This window comes from Oncorhynchus keta, chromosome 22, assembly GCF_023373465.1.
Source record: "Oncorhynchus keta strain PuntledgeMale-10-30-2019 chromosome 22, Oket_V2, whole genome shotgun sequence".
In the NCBI taxonomy this organism is placed as follows: Eukaryota; Metazoa; Chordata; class Actinopteri; order Salmoniformes; family Salmonidae; genus Oncorhynchus; species Oncorhynchus keta.
In genome coordinates, this window is record NC_068442.1 from 23,978,682 (window position 1) to 23,996,673 (window position 17,992).

The 17,992-nt window shown below is 43.6% G+C and overlaps 1 long non-coding RNA gene across 1 annotated transcript; it reads left to right on the plus strand.

Moving 5' to 3' along the window:
- The first annotated feature begins 357 nt into the window (after positions 1 to 357).
- Positions 358 to 1,628, plus strand: LOC118400757 (uncharacterized). The gene is made up of 3 exons (XR_004829095.2): positions 358 to 555; positions 663 to 817; positions 936 to 1,628. It is a non-coding gene; the product is annotated as an uncharacterized LOC118400757 (long non-coding RNA).
- Positions 1,629 to 17,992: the final 16,364 nt, after the last annotated feature.

Consider the following 17,992-nt stretch of genomic DNA (forward strand, 5'->3'; position numbering starts at 1 on the left):
GTTTTGTGCAAATGCTGCCATCAATCCACAGTTTCTGGTTAGGGAAGGTTTTAATAGTCACAGTGGGTACAACATCTCCAAAACACTTCCTTGTAATCTCGCTCACTGAGTAAGTGTATATGTCAATGTTATTGTCTGGGCTACCTTGGACATATCCCAGTCCACGTGATCGAAGCAATCATGAGGCGTGGAATCCGAGTCAGACCAGTGTTGGCTAGACCTAAGCATGGGTGCTTCCTGTTTTAGTTTCTGCCTATAGGAGGGGAGCAACAAGATGGAGTCATGGTCAGATTTGCCAAAAGGGGGGCGGGGGAGGGCCTTGTATGTATTGCAGAAGTTAGAGTAGCAGTGATCGATATGCTTGTTCTCAGATTAGCTTTGTTAAAATATCCAGCTACATTAAATGCAGCCTCAGGATATATGGTTTCCAGTTTGCAGAAAGTCCAGTGAAGTTCCTTGATGGTCGTCTTGGTATCCTCTTGCGGGGGGATATACTTGGCTGTGGCGATAACCGAGGAGAGTTCTCTTGGGAGATAATACCGTCGGCATTTGATTGTGAGGAATTCTAAGTCGGGTGAACAAAAGAACTTGAGTTCCTGTATGTTACAATTACACCATGCGTTGTTACTCATGATACATACACCCCGCCCTTCTTCTTCCAGAGAGATGTTTGTTCCTGTCGGCGGGATGCACTTAAAATCCTGTTGGCTCTACGGACTCCGACAGCAGGGTAGGCCTCTGGAATTAGTTAAAATGCCCTGGGAGGTGCCGACAAAGGATCCACTTTGGGAAAATCGTATTCCTGGTTGTAGTGCTGGTAAGTTGACTTCTCTCTGATATCCAATAGTTCTTCCCGGCTGTATGTAATAACACTTAAGGTTTTCTGGGCTAACTATGTAAGAAATAATACTTTAAAAAAACGAAATACTTCACAGCTTCCTAAGGACTTGAAGCGAAGCTGCCATCTCTATTGGTGCCATCTTCCTCAGAACATGGGCCAGCATCCCTGTGGAACGCTTTCGGGGGTGCAACTCAATATTAGGAAGTTGTTCCTAATGTTTTGTACACTCTGTGTGTGTTTTCTATACCTGTTTGCTCCTCTCCCTATAGGCTTTACAGACCCTTCCCACCCCTTGGCTGCAAACTTTCACATTTTTCTCCAAACCATCTCTGGAAACCTTGTTCCTCACTTTCCTCAATTCATCCCTAACCACTGTCTGCGTCCCATCTGACTTCAAAATGGCCCCTCAAGAAACCCACACATGACTCCTATAATGTCAAAAACTACAGACCGGTATCCCTTTATTTTCTTTCCAAAAGACTTGAGCGTGCTGTCTCTGACCAACTCTCTCGATATTACTCTCAGAATGATCTTCTTGAGCCTAACCAGTCAGGCTTCAAGACAGATCACTCAACTGAAGCTCCTCTTCTCTGTGTCACAGGGGCTATCCGCACTGCCAAAGCTGACTCTCACTCCATTACTTTAAAAAAAAACGTAAGACTATACAAATGGAAACAGGATGCACCTGAGCTCAATTTCGAGTCTCAAAGCAAAGTGTCTGAATACTTATGCAAATAAAAAGGTATTTGTTTTTTTTTATAATACTTTTAAAAATAAATTTGTCACTTTGTCATTATGGGGTATTTTGTGTAGATTGATGATTTAAAAAAAAATATGAATCCATTTTAGAATAAGGCAGTAACATAACAAAATGTGGAAAAAGTCCAGGTCTGAATACTTTCCAAATGCACTGTATATTTAGCTAATGAAAGAAGCTTTATCCAACAAACTTATAGGCTCTGTCTCATGTGTAATACACCCCTGTGTTACACAGCAAATGCTTCAGCTTTATCAAATTTGTCTGCTTGTTTTAGTCAATTACAAAATTACATTTACGAAAAGTACATTGTCTGCTCTCAAGTATTCTCACTACTTAGAAAAAGATAATATTGTACGTTTTTCCCTCATGCCCCTTTTCATGCCTGTGCTAGCAGCCACGTGAGAGAGTGCTAGCTAGCTACCGACCAGAACATTAAGCTAGCCAAAAAAACTGACTATACAGCTACAAGTAGTGAGTAGTTAAAAACTGACTACACTAAACAAGTTAAATATCTAATCTTTTCCACACACAGCTACGTGTAGCCTACTTGGACATCGGGTCCCCTCATTTCCCACGCTGAATAACCTGAAGCCACAGGGCTCTTCTCACAGCCTCTATTTCCCTGCATGGGAGCATTACGAACTGTAGGTAAGGATGTTTGACCCGGTTACATGTACATTGAACAACACCGCAAACTTTCTGTATATTTTGTTATTTCTGTGTAACTAAAAATCTACGACTTAGTTGACTCTTTTACATCGGGGGTCAATAGGAAAGAATGTTTGTTTTCCCCAATTTGTGGGTGTGGTTGTGGGGAATTCCTTATGTTAATATCGACAAATGGCTATGGGTCTGTATATGTTCAGATCCTAACCGTTTAATCTTCGTGCAGAGATGAGAAAGCATCTTAGTCTTATATTATTCAAGCATGTCATTACAGTTAAATTAAAGAATTAAATCAGTTCTAACTGTTGACAGCGAGGAAGGAAAGAAGCAACAATGGAGAGAGGAAGGGGAGGTATAATATGCAGGTTGCACTAATTATACAATGTTTAAAAATAGGCCCTATTATATCCATATTTCTTTATTTCAAAATTAAATAACATTTTCTAGCCTATAATTTTAACCTAGTAGGCCGCATGTCCTACACCCACATCGCATTAGGGTTTTCTTAATGTATTCCCATTGATTGATTTCCTTATACTGAGTTACAGTTCATATAATCTTTGAATTTGTTGCATTTATATTTTTGTTCAGTGTGTGTAATGTCTTTAAGGACCCTAAAAAGTTAAGTTGATTGGCCATTTATAAACTATTTAAATGGACACGTACTATATAATATGATTTCCTGATTTATCAATAACTCAGCCATCTTTTAACCAATCTCTTAGCTTTTCTCAATCTCAAATCAAATTTTATTTGTCACATACACATGGTTAGCAGATGTTAATGCGAACGTTGCGAAATGCTTGTGCTTCTAGTTCCGACAATGCAGTAATAACCAACGAGTAATCTAACCTAACAATTCCACAACTACTACCTTATACACACACAAGTGTAAAGGGATGAAGAATATGTACATAAAGATATGAATGAGTGATGGTACAGAACGGCATAGGCAAGATGCAGTAGATGGTATCGAGTACAGTATATACATATGAGATGAGTAATGTAGGGTATGCAAACATTATATTAAGTGGCATTGTTTAAAGTGGCTAGTGATACATCATTTACATAAATTTACATACATTTCCATTATTAAAGTAGCTGGAGTTGAGTGAATATGTTGGCAGCAGCCACTCAATGTTAGTGGTGGCTGTTTAACAGTCTGATGGCCTTGAGATTGAAGCTGTTTCTCAGTCTCTCGGTCCCTGGTTTGTTGCACCTGTACTGACCTCGCCTTCTGGATGATAGCGGGGTGAACAGGCAGTGGCTTGGGTTGTGTGGTTGTTGTCCTTGATGATCTTTATGGCCTTCCTGTGACATCAGGTGGTGTAGGTGTCCTGGAGGGCAGGTAGTTTGCCCCCGGTGATGCTTTGTGCAGACCTCACTACCCTCTGGAGAACCTTACGGTTGTGGGCGGAGCAGTTACTGTACCAGGCGGTGATACAACCCGACAGGATGGTCTCGATTGTGCATCTGTAGAAGTTAGTGAGTGCTTTTGGTGACGACCCAAATTTCTTCAGCCTCCTGATGTTGAAGAGGCGCTGCTGCGCCTTCTTCACAACGCTGTCTGTGTGGGTGGACCAATTCAGTTTGTCTGTGATGTGTACGCCGAGGAACTTAACTTACTACCCTCTCCACTACTGACCCGTGGATGTGGATAGGGGGGTGCTCCCTCTGCTGTTGTTGAGTGTGAGGTTATCTAAGTTCACGTCAGTTCCCAATTTCTCTGCGCTCATTCTGTGAAAAAATGCCTGCTTCCTGAGAAGGGAGGACGTCTAAGTGATTCCTATTTTTAGAGATCCAGGAATGCAGGTACAGTACAGCCGGTATTTCCTAGTTCCGAAAAGGGACAGGACTTTGCGCCCCATTCTAGACCTACTTGCCCTCAACAGGCACCTCAGTCTACAAATTCAGAATTCTCACAAGCCGCCGGCTATTACATTTAATTGGCTGGTGGCAGCAGAGTAGAGGGAGCAAGCAATGTTACACAGATCCATGCTACTGTCCCGTATTCAGTCTGTAGGCTTCATAAGAAACCAGAAAAAGCTGTCTGACTCCATCTCAGTTCATTCCGGATTCAATTATGCATTTCCACCATGGAGCTGACTCAGCCAACATTGGGGAGGGTGCGCCTGTTAAGCTTGTTGGTTTATTTATTTAAATAAAAATTGTGGCTCCCATTTGGCCCACGCAACCTTGGTTTGAGGAGATTGTCTGCCTATTGGGCTAGTGCTCTGGCGGTGTGGTTCCTATAAGGTGTGCGCTGTATCAGACCAGTTTCTAAACCTATTGCGCTGACTTGGGATTTAGTTTAGGATGCTCTGTGCCAGGCCCTATTTTGAACCACTGTAGTCTGTGGAGCTGGAGATCATCTCATACAAAAGCTCCTTGTTCATGGCTTTGGCCTCGACTAAACGCGTTGGAGATCTCCAAGCGTTATCCATTACAATTCGTGTCGTTGCGTCCTAATTTGGCCTTTGCCCCCAAAGGTCAAGGCTATGCCCTACAGGTCTCTAGCTTTGAGCTACAGTATTTCCCATTTGCTTCTGAGAAACATTGGCGGTTACATGCCGTGTGTCCAGTACGAGCTTTACACACCTACGTTGAGCAGACCCGAGATATCCGGTTTGCTAATCCAGCTCGTGGCAGGGTGCTTTCTAAGCTGCATCTCTCCCATTGATTGTGGAGGCTCACTGGCATGAAGCAGCAAAGGGCAAGGGTTACCTAGCGGTGTACACGCCCACTTCACCAGTGGTCTGGCAGCATCTTGGGCGTTATTTAAAGGGTTGACTGTAGAGGATATTTGTGCTGTGGTGAGTTGGGCAGCGCACACTTTTGAGGTTTCATCACTTAGGCAGCGTGCAGTGTACACAATACCCAGACTACCGCATCTTGCGGGGTGGAGGTCTGGGTGGTCTCCCTGAAAGGGAACTTAACTTTCTGACTATAACTACTGTTCCCTGAAGGAGGTAAACGAGGTACAACACCTGATTGGCCCACACCACCTGGTTCTAGTTCGTGAAGGGTTATCACATGTGGAAGGCGGGGCTTCCTTGTCAGAAGTAATTCTAGTTCTTCAATCGAAGTCGCAACAGTGCCAAGGCAGCAGCTACTCTTCCTGGGGTCCGAACACATTAAGGCACATCACACAATATACAAAACATTACAAATAAAACGGTACATCAAATAACATTACACTACTAATCCACAACACAAAATGTACATTATCACCATACAACAGCACCACAATGTACGTGTGTGTAGTGTTTGCTAGCTGTGTGTGTCTTTGTGCCAGGCAAGTTCAATCAAGCGCAGCTTACGCATCTGAAAGAGAACCAATACTATTTGAACCCAGGTCTGGTCCTAAACATGATGAACGTGTTCTGGGATCACTTCCATTGAGTCAGTGTCTCAGTCAGAGGTCCTGTGATGGGGCGGCAGGGTAGCCTAGTGGTTAGAGCGTTGGACTAGTGACTGGAAGGTTGCAAGTTCAAACCCCCGAGCTGACAAGGTACAAATTTGTCATTCTGCCCCTGAACAGGCCCACTGTTCCTAGGCCGTCATTGAAAATAAGATTGGTTGGTAAAGGTTAAATAAAGGTAAAATAAATAAAAAAGTGGTGGTTGTGTTATAATCCTTGATGAGGGTATGAGGAGCCTCCTGCTAGGTGTCGGAAGGAGTGGGTGACCTGGCTGCTGAACTCTTAGTATGGGAGCAGATGGTGGTGGGGTGCTTCAATACCTAGTATGGATGGAGTGTTCGTCATGTAGGTGTTTCACCATTCATTTGAACTTGATCACTTTCTGTCTTTCATCATTAAAATAATAGGGAATGAGGACTTGATGTCACATCCTTGAACTTCCTATATGTGATCATCTATGTTTTGTATTCTCATTACTGATAGTAGTTTTTTGTGGCAGATTATTTCACTCCCAGATGTAACCTACATCAACAGAGGGGATTGAGGCTGATTACGTCAACACGAATCAATGGAATTGTCAACTGAATTACTTGGATGCTTATTTTCAGATTTTCAGATTTGTCTTATCCAAATTTAATGTGATATGATACCAAGCTGTTAGTGTCCTTACAGCTCATTCAAGAGATGTCCACTCACCCGTCTTCCCTTTTCCTTTATCTTATGTGTCGTCTTGGTGATAGGTTTCCATATTTTGTCTCTAAAGAAAGACAGCCCAAAATCCGCCACATGATGTCTCAGCCTCATCAGAATGTAGACACCCCTGACTGTCTCATCAAATCCTTCATCAGTTGGTCCAGGGAATGAGCATCATAGACTACAGACTAAAGGGCTTACATTTTCATCTATACAATAACTCTTTACTCTGACAATACTGTACATGAGAACTCCAAAAACAAATACTCTGTTGTAATTTGATGGCTACATTTGAGATATTCTTAATCACCCCAAAGGTAATACCATATTCATTCAGAGAGACATACATACAGCTCACCATGCTCTCCCCTTATCTAGCCTGTAGCTAGGTTTCCATCCAATTGGTGACACATTTCTATGTGAATATGAAAACATCTGTGTAAAGAAAAGATGTGCACTTTCCGTCCAGTGGTGTTTCCACCAAACTTGTTGTGGAGAAAAAAAATTAGTGTGTGAGGATGTAGAGCAAACAATGTCATTTTTCACAATCTAAAATTCAATCTGTTTCCATTTTCAACTCCTGAAAACTACCTGAGGTTCACCAAGGTAAAGTAGGTTTTATATCAAACATTTAACAGATATTTGCCTATTTAAAGGTCGACTACAATTTTCATTCCTCTCTGATTACTACCAAGGATCTTTCGTGAGTGAATATTGTTGTTAGGGACTGGTGTCGTGGAAAGTTGCAAGATTGTTTTAATACTTTTATTGCCTCAAATGTTACGTTTTATGCAACAGAATAGAGGATTCTTAAAACTGTTGTGTGTGTGTTCTGAGGATGGGCCTCTGGGAGATAACACTGACAGGAGATTTACCATGTCTTTTGGGTGATAAAACCTAAAGATCATTCCAGAGCATGAGTTAATGTTTCTGTTCTATATGGTACCAGGGAGACATGGCTCCAGTATGGAGTTGGGGGGCCAGACACACATACAATGACAACTGTTGACACAGCAGATACTGTCTGCTATGTATTATAGGTATCTTTCATACAAATCGTAACCTTTTGACTCATTCTATACATCTGTTGTTCGTCATGTAGGTTGAAAGCGGTGTATCTTGGCTATAAATACCTTTTGTACCTTTATCTCGGGGCTCTAAACAAATCATCTGAGCGTGAATCATCGACCAGCCAGCATTATGGTAGAGCAGTCAATCGATTCACTTTATATGTGTGCATTGTATTGACTTGCTCCCTTATTAATAAGCGATTAAAAATGTAAGTATAACTCTGACTCGTGTGATACGTTTGTCTCTCCTCGTTTGATAGTAAAGAAATTAACCACCACACCGGACAAAGTCAAGTGTTGATTTGATACAAATACATTTTTACATGATTTGATTATTTCTATCTCTTTTTACAATAATGTTTCCATTGATTTGTCATAGAAACATCAAAACAAGTGCTACTTCAAAAGTCATGTTGATTTTATATAAAAGGTTATATAAAATTGCATTTAAATCTGTTATCTTCAATATATCTTCGTGGGTTGTCATAGAAAACAAACTAAATCCAGATTATTCAAACCAGACCCTCAACGGAACTGACGCAAGCCATCACCGCCATACAAGTTTACACATAGTGTTACAGAATTACCTGCCAGTGACTCTTGGCACACCATCTTACAGCCCGTTCTCAGAGACAAAATATATAAACCTTCCTTCACACCTATGGCCTTAGCCAAACCGATTAGTTGCCAGGGACCAGGTTGTCAGGTGCTTTATCACACCATTGGGTCAGCCAATCACAGGCAGTCATTTTGGGTTCCAGATCCCCAATTTCTGCCGCCACCTTTCAGTCTTCAAGCAGTTGCAGAAAGAGTATCAAGCTCTACACCTCTTCCCTGCCCAACATAAATAGACTCATTCACATATCTTAACATGTGGGATGGTGTGCGTGAATAAATTATGTTGAGGGAGGGAAATTGTATTTGTGTATATTACTTCTGGTTGCTCAGTACAATATTAGCTTTTAGTTCTATACAGTACTTGGTCATTTTGTTTCTGCTCTAGTCTGTAAGGTTCTGTATCTGTCCATTCTTGCCCTGGTGTATTCATTTGGTATGAGAATATTCATTGCCTCTATTTTCTCCTGTCACAGAACCAGTACCATTGTACTTTCCATATCTGTCTGTGTATGTCAAAGTATTCCTGTGTGTAACTTTGAGGTTAAATCATTCCCCATCTCCTCTGACCAGGGGCCAGCCTAGCGGGTCACAGAGCAGCAAAATACGGAGAGTCAGGTCGCACTTTCAAATGGTGTGTAATTACTGAGCACAATGGTGTGCAATTATTGCATGATGTATAGGTCCCCTTGTCTGTCCAGTGCTCTGACTACCGTTTTGTTTCAAGGTACTTATGGAGACAACACTGAGTGCACTGTTCCTGACAAAATAACACCAAAACCCTGAAGACCTTCCCCTGGCTGCCACATTACAGCTCACACAGAACAAGCTTCAGAAGTCTAGATTCATTTGGAATAGTATAAAGTGCTGTATCCCACTTGCTACAAGTTGCACTGGACCAGGGTATCTGTAATGTGATTTGGTTTGTTTGTTTGACGTGAGGACTGTGAATGATGTTTGCTGTACTAATGATTTTGATGTGCCGCTTGAAACATGCAATCTGTTGGCTAGTAGTGGGAGATGCATTGTTCTTATTCTGCATTAGGCTCACTGGAACCCTTGAGAGAGTTGTAGACACAACATGGACCATAGCTGCAGCCACCTCTTCCAGTTCAGCTTGACTTAGTGTTTTTGTTTTTGAAAATATAGAAAAATACATTTTGAAATGTTTTAGAAACTGCCCTGTCAGTGGATTAGAAAATTAAGTGTTGACTTTCAACATTCATTAATTGGAGACCGGTGACATTTCCCCAGCCCCGTCCCACAGCTATTTACCTACATTTAACATTTACATTTAAGTCATTTAGCAGACGCTCTTATCCAGAGCGACTTACAAATTGGTGCATTCACCTTATGACATCCAGTGGAACAGCCACTTTACAATAGTGCATCTAAATCTTTTAGGGGGGTGAGAAGGATTACTTATCCTATCCTAGGTATTCCTTAAAGAGGTGGGGTTTCAGGTGTCTCCGGAAGGTGGTGATTGACTCCGCTGTCCTGGCGTCGTGAGGGAGTTTGTTCCACCATTGGGGGGCCAGAGCAGCGAACAGTTTTGACTGGGCTGAGCGGGAACTGTACTTCCTCAGTGGTAGGGAGGCGAGCAGGCCAGAGGTGGATGAACGCAGTGCCCTTGTTTGGGTGTAGGGCCTGATCAGAGCCTGGAGGTACTGAGGTGCCGTTCCCCTCACAGCTCCGTAGGCAAGCACCATGGTCTTGTAGCGGATGCGAGCTTCAACTGGAAGGCAGTGGAGAGAGCGGAGGAGCGGGGTGACGTGAGAGAACTTGGGAAGGTTGAACACCAGACGGGCTGCGCCCTTCTGGATGAGTTGTAGGGGTTTAATGGCACAGGCAGGGAGCCCAGCCAACAGCGAGTTGCAGTAATCCAGACGGGAGATGACAAGTGCCTGGATTAGGACCTGCGCCGCTTCCTGTGTGAGGCAGGGTCGTACTCTGCGGATGTTGTAGAGCATTAACCTACAGGAACGGGCCACCGCCTTGAAGTTAGTTGAGAACGACAGGGTGTTGTCCAGGATCACGCCAAGGTTCTTAGCGCTCTGGGAGGAGGACACAATGGAGTTGTCAACCGTGATGGCGAGATCATGGAACGGGCAGTCCTTCCCCGGGAGGAAGAGCAGCTCCGTCTTGCCGAGGTTCAGCTTGAGGTGGTGATCCGTCATCCACACTGATATGTCTGCCAGACATGCAGAGATGCGATTCGCCACCTGGTCATCAGAAGGGGGAAAGGAGAAGATTAATTGTGTGTCGTCTGCATAGCAATGATAGGAGAGACCATGTGAGGTTATGACAGAGCCAAGTGACTTGGTGTATAGCGAGAATAGGAGAGGGCCTAGAACAGAGCCCTGGGGGACACCAGTGGTGAGAGCGCGTGGTGAGGAGACAGATTCTCGCCACGCCACCTGGTAGGAGCGACCTGTCAGGTAGGACGCAATCCAAGCGTGGGCTGCGCCGGAGATGCCCAACTTGGAGAGGAGGATCTGATGGTTCACAGTATTGAAGGCAGCCGATAGGTCTAGAAGGATGAGAGCAGAGGAGAGAGAGTTAGCTTTAGCAGTGCGGAGCGCCTCCGTGATACAGAGAAGAGCAGTCTCAGTTGAATGACTAGTCTTGAAACCTGACTGATTTGGATCAAGAAGGTCATTCTGAGAGAGATAGCGGGAGAGCTGGCCAAGGACGGCACGTTCAAGAGTTTTGGAGAGAAAAGAAAGAAGGGATACTGGTCTGTAGTTGTTGACATCGGAGGGATCGAGTGTAGGTTTTTTCAGAAGGGGTGCAACTCTCGCTCTCTTGAAGATGGAAGGGACGTAGCCAGCGGTCAGGGATGAGTTGATGAGCGGGGTGAGGTAAGGGAGAAGGTCTCCGGAGAAGAGAGGAGGGGATAGGGTCAAGCGGGCAGGTTGTTGGGCGGCCGGCCGTCACAAGACGCAAGATTTCATCTGGAGAGAGAGGGGAGAAAGAGGTCAGAGCACAGGGTAGGGCAGTGTGAGCAGAACCAGCGGTGTCGTTTGACTTAGCAAACGAGGATCGGATGTCGTCGACCTTCTTTTCAAAATGGTTGACGAAGTCATCTGCAGAGAGGGAGGAGGGGGGAGGAGGATTCAGGAGGGAGGAGAAGGTGGCAAAGAGCTTCCTAGGGTTAGAGGCAGATGCTTGGAATTTAGAGTGGTAGAAAGTGGCTTTAGCAGCAGAGACAGAGGAGGAAAATGTAGAGAGGAGGGAGTGAAAGGATGCCAGGTCCGCAGGGAGGCGAGTTTTCCTCCATTTCCGCTCGGCTGCCCGGAGCCCTGTTCTGTGAGCTCGCAATGAGTCATCGAGCCACGGAGCGGGAGGGGAGGACCGAGCCGAGTCAAAGGATGCAGAAAGGGAGGAGAGGAGAGTTGAGGAGGCAGAATCAGGAGATAGGTTGGAGAAGGTTTGAGCAGAGGGAAGAGATGATAGGATGGAAGAGGAGAGAGTAGCGGGGGAGAGAGAGCGAAGGTTGGGACGGCGCGATACCATCCGAGTAGGGGCAGTGTGGGAAGTGTTGGATGAGAGCGAGAGGGAAAAGGATACAAGGTAGTGGTCGGAGACTTGGAGGGGAGTTGCAATGAGGTTAGTGGAAGAACAGCATCTAGTAAAGATGAGGTCGAGCGTATTGCCTGCCTTGTGAGTAGGGGGGGAAGGTGAGAGGGTGAGGTCAAAAGAGGAGAGGAGTGGAAAGAAGGAGGCAGAGAGGAATGAGTCAAAGGTAGACGTGGGGAGGTTAAAGTCGCCCAGAACTGTGAGAGGTGAGCCGTCCTCAGGAAAGGAGCTTATCAAGGCATCAAGCTTATTGATGAACTCTCCGAGGGGACCTGGAGGGCGATAAATGATAAGGATGTTAAGCTTGAAAGGGCTGGTAACTGTGACAGCATGAAATTCAATGACTACAACAAGAGCATGGGAGGTGTGGACCTGTCATATGTGCTGATAGGATACTACAATGTTCTCCACAAGACCATGAAATGGTACAAGACATATTTCTATCATTTCATTGACATTGCTGTGGTGAATGCCTTCATCCTCCAGAAGGAAATGGCTAAGAGCTGTGGACAGCCCCCCATCTCACAGCTAGCCTTCAGGGAGCTACTCATCCAGGAGCTTGCTAGCTACAGCAAGTCCACTGTAGCACCTTCTGTCCCCTCTACCTCTGTCCCTTCTGGGGGGTACCCCAAAGAAGAAAACTAATGTCAGCGCGTGACAGATCCCTTATTGATGTCACCTGTTAAATACACTTCAATCCATATAGATGAAGAAGAGACAACCGGTTAAAGTAATATGTTTTAGCCTTTTTAAGACAATTGAGACATGGATTGTGTATGCCATTCAGATGGTGAATGGGCAACACAAAATATTTAAACGGGGTATGATAGTAGGTTCCAGGCGCACCGGTTTGTGTATATAACTGTCTGCATGTGTCCTGATGTATGGCTTATGTAACTTCATTCTGATACATGGCCCTCAAAGAAAGAAATCAGCAAGGGCTCAAAGCATGTGCAGACCAACTGGCAAGTGTTTCACTGACATTTTCAACCTCTCCCTGGCCAGGTCTGTAATACCTACATGTTTCAAACAGACCCCCATAGTCCCTGTGCCCAAGAAAGCAAAGGTAACCTGCCTGAATAATTATCGCCCCATAGCTCTCAGTAGTCATGAAGTGCAATGAAAGGCTGATCATGTCTCACATCAACACCATCATGCCAGAAACCCTAGACACACTCCAAATCGCATACCGTCCTATAGGGAGGAGGTCAGAGACGTGGCAGTGAGGTGCCAGGACAACAACCTCTCTCTCAATATGAGTAAGGCAAAGGAGCTGATTGTGCACTATAGGAAAAGGAGGATCTGAGCAGGCCCCCATTAACATCGATGGACCTGAAGTGGAGCGGGTCGAGAGTTTCAAGTTCCTTGGTGTCCACATCACCAACAAACTACCATGGTCCAAACACACCAAGACAGTTGTGAAGAGTGCACAACACCACCTTTTCCCCCTCAGGAGACTGAAAAGTTTTGGTATGGGTCCCCAGATCCTCAAAAAGTTCCACAGCTGCACCATCGAGAGCATCCTAACCGGTTGCATCACCGCCTGGTATGGCAACTGCTGTGCATCTGACCGTAAGTAGCTACAGAGGGTAGTGAGTACAGCCGAGTACATCACTGGGACCAAGCTTCCTGCCATTCAGGACCTATATACTAGGCGGTGACAAAGGAAGGCCCAAAGTCATAGACTGTTCTTTCTGCTACTGCACGGCAATTTGATTTGAAGAAAGAAAGAGCCCTTCACTTGACAACTGACAGTGCTTGAAGTAAAATTGTGTATTTCTAAAAAGCTGTCCACCTAGTGACCTTGTGTGCTTGAGGTGCTTGATAATCCTGTTACATATTGCTAATCTAAAATGATTGCATTCATTCTTCTTAACATTTTCATAGTAAGTTTATTATTTTTATTTTGTATGATTATTATTATTATTTTTTTTTTTAGCTTTATTTAACTAGGCAAGTCAGTTAAGAAGAAATTCTTATTTACAATGACGGCCTACCGGGGAACAGTGGGTTAACTGCCTTGTTCAGGGGCAGAACGACAGATTTTTACCTGGTCATTTCAGGGATTCAATCTAGCAACCTTTCGGTTACTGGCCCAACGCTCTAACCACTAGGCTACCTGCAATACATTATTGATGTACTGCATATGCATTACTTTGTACTCTTCCTATTTGACTCCAGGTGAAAATGAGGAAAGGAAAATCCATAGGTTGTGGAACAATACCCTCTTGTGTTTAAAAACGTAGCTGCAGTCTAGTACTGAAAACACAGACTACCTTGACTAAACATCTCATGGCTCTTATCTGCCACACTAAATCTATTTATGAAGTATCAATAGTGTCTGTATACTTGTTCAGCCATTGGCCAATTCAACTTGTGTGCTTGATATTGGCATATTGATACTGTAACGATTATAGCTTCAAGAAGTTCAGAGGTGAAAATATAAAATGCATAACTGTGAAATATATATATTTTAAATACAAATTGTTTTAGTAATTAGAAATACCAAATTACAGTCCATTTTAAAAACAGCTATTCTGTTTAGCCATATTCGGTCAACATTTGAAGCATGTACTAGTTCACACAGAGATAAGGAGTCAACAAAAACAGCAATTAGCTTTTTATTTTCATCATAATTGTCGTCAGTATATCTCATGTTTTCTACTTGTTTACCTGAAAACCACATAACATCTCGTATTTTATTAATGAGTTTGGTCATCATGGCGCTCATGCATCATTTAAATATTACATCAATATATTAGACACCATGATTTGAAGTGTGCTTTGGATTTTGCCCTGGGGCCTTAAATGTTGGCCAAACCTGACTGTCTGAGTGCTGCTGCTCTGTAATTATGCCTGCCACCACAGTTTCAGGAATGCTCTCTCTCACAGGACCCAACTCCAGCTCAGTACAGTCTGTAGTAGGCAGTCAACTCATGCAGTGAATGTTTAATTAGTGGCCCATGTTGTCTCCAACCTGTTGCTGTGTAGAGGGGTTCTACTCTGGGTCCAGCCTGGATTCACCAGGTTGAATTCAGCCTTCTGAATTACATCAGAATATCAAACAGATGCACAATCAGTTTTTTGAATGAGCAAATTATCCACATTTACTCATTAAAGGATATCATGTTTATCCTAGCAAATCTTAGCCATTTGTGTGGCTGGAGGATTTGGATTGCTATTGTGTTTTTGTAAAGTGTACAATTCATATGTGATCATATACTCATTGCTCATACATAATAATACTAGAAGATTGACCTCTATACAGAATGAAGTTGCTATGAATGCTAGTATGAGTCACCAAATGTTTTGCAAACAATAGCAACCTGAAGGGATACAAAAAATACATGCATTCAGAGGCTTGATTCCATGGGTTTTCTGAGAAATTAAAAAAAAAATGTTTTCTGTGAAAAAGAAGCAAACAAGTGTTATGAATAGGTTGTAACATATTGAGACTGGAGTAGATATAACTCCAGTTACCCTAATGACCCAGTTAAGGATACAGGTAGTAATGCTGCTGCTGGACAGGAGAGTTTTTCTTTGTAGTACAGCTCTCTCTATCATCGGCGGAAAGTGTCAGACACATGCCCTTATCAGTTCTCCGTCCAACGAATACAGAATGGATAGCTGGGCTGGAAAAGTGATAAGGAGATGTGGTCGACAATATTACACTCTTACAACACATTTTGAAAAGCAGAATGCTACTGTACTGAGAACACATCCAAAATCCAACCCAAGACACATCTGGACCTCATAGCTAACCTCTTTGGATGTCTTACACACTCAGTTTTCCCATTCTCTGTCTACACATCACCTTTACTGTGGTGGCCATTCAGGTCAGGTCCAGGACATCTAGCCAGCCCTGACAAACAGCTGGAAAGTAGAAGTAGATAGAGTGAAGTCGTCGTTCACCAGAGATTCACCATCGACAATTCTCCAAAAGGCAATCATCTCTATTAGTAGTCAGTCTGTTTGATAAAAGGAATACCTTTCATTTGTGGTCTTGACCAGTCATGGAAGTATCCATTAAGTACTCATCCACATCCCAAAGGCAAAGTAACTTTGAGGACACACCTCAGTGAAGAGTTTTATTACACTATGGCCCCACCTTACTCCTTGTCTCCTATTGGTCCTCAATATATCTGCACAGTCACTGATCTTTCCTTTGTCTGTCACTGGGAGATTGGCCAATAGGGTAAAAGGGGATTGGCCAGGTCCCCAAGAATGGCTAGAGAAGGTTCCCACAGGTGTGGCTCAGCTGTGCATTCCAGTACACACATACCTGTCAACTTTCCCTCCCCTCTGCCTCACTAGAGAAAGCAAGCTGAACGTGTAAGGTCTCACCGGCACATTTCAATGTTGTAACGTTATTCAATATGTAGGCCGATTTTGCAAATACTGGATTTTGTTTGTGTTTCGGGGGTAGATTTAAGATATTAATTTGGCACTAAAATAAGCTAACACTTATGTATTTATTATTTATATATGTTTTTTGGGTCATTTTCAAAAGCATTTTATTTCTATTTTTCACTGTTTTACAATGCGAAGGCAATTGTTCCACACCCTGACTTTTGATCTTCTGCTATGTATTTCAACAAGAAAAATGTTGATCATTTGAAAATAATTAATGCACCTGGTTAGAAAATTATTCAAATAAAGGAAAGCTATATAAAAAATATGTGCATAAGCCATAAATGTTCTACAAAAGTATGTGGACATCCCTTCAAATTAGTGGATTGGGCTATTTCAACCACACCCGTTGCTGACAGGTGTATAAAATGAGAACACAGCCATGCAATCTCCATAGACAAACATTGGCAGTAGGCTAGAGCCATACTAAAGAGCTCAGTGACTTTCAACGTTAAACTTTCATAAGATGCCACCTTTCCAGTAAGTCAGTTTGTGAAATGTCTGCCCTGCTAGAGCTGCCCCAGTCAACTTTAAAAGTTCTTATTGTGCTGTGGAAATGTCTAGGAGCAATAATGGCTCAGCCAAAAAGTGGTAGGCTACACAAGCTCAAAGAATGGGACCGCCGAGTGCTAAAGTGCTAAGCGTATAAAAATCGTCAACACTTCACTACCGAGTTCTAAACTGCCTCTGAAAGCAACATCAGCACAAGAACTGTTCGTAGGGAGCTTCATGAAATGGGTTTCCATGGCCGAGCAGCCGCATACAAGCCTAAGATCTCCATGCACAATGCCAAACACCGGCTGAAGTGGTGCAAACTCGCCGCCGTTGGAGCAGTGGAAACACGTTCTCTGGTATGATGAATCGCGCTTCACATCTGGCAGTCTGACAGACAAATCTGGGTTTGGTGGATGCCAGAAGAACACCACCTTGTCACATCTGTTCCTGCTACTCCCTCTGGTGTTCATCCGGTGTCTTCTTGACGTGCAGTTACTCCCCCTGTACACACTCTCTCTCCCTCTCCCTCTCTGTGTGATTGTGTGGTTAGAGACAGGTGTGCTGGAGTCAGAGCAGATCCCTACCAACTGCAACTCGTTCCATAATCAAGACCTCTACAAATACTTAGTCCTGACACTTCCACTCGTAATCTCTGCTCATTTACCACTCTGTTTCTGGCTCCTGTCTCCCGTTCCACATCTCACCACCCAACTACCTTGCTCTGGATTTTACTCACCACCACTACCTTGGATTCCCCTCAGGACCTGTTTACCCTGTTCTACTCAGCTAACTCCAACCTCAGTCTCCACATCTGATTTTTCTGCAACTCATCAGAGCTACCCCGGATCTGCACTCCATATCTCCCTGTGTAACAATACATATTTTGGTTCATTCATCCCTGTTTCCTCATCTGAGTCTGCTCTTGGGTTCCCCTGTGTCACTCCGCTTAAAACTTATTTGGGATAGGGGGCAGCATTTTTCACTTTTGGATGAATAGTGTGCCCAGAGTGAACTGCCTCCTTCTCAGTCCCAGATGCTAATATATTCATATTATTATTAGTATTGGATAGAACACACTCTGAAGTTTCTGAAATGGTTTGAATGATGTCTGTGAGTATAACAGCACTCATATGGCAGGCAAAAACCTGAGAAAAAATCCCAACAGGAAGTGGGAAATCTGAGGTTTGTAGTTTTTGAACTCACCCCTATTGAATACACAGTGGGATGTTGGTTATGTTGCACTTCCTAAGGCTTCCACTAGATGTCAACCGTCTTTAGAACATTGTTTCAGGCGTCTACTGTGATGTGGGACCGGATGGGAGCTCTTTGAGTCGGTGGTTTGCCAGCAGCCTCGTTCTCAGTCACGCTCGTTAACTTGAGAGGTAGCTGTCGTTCCATTGCTTTTCTACAGACATAGGAATTCTCCGGTTGGAACATTATTG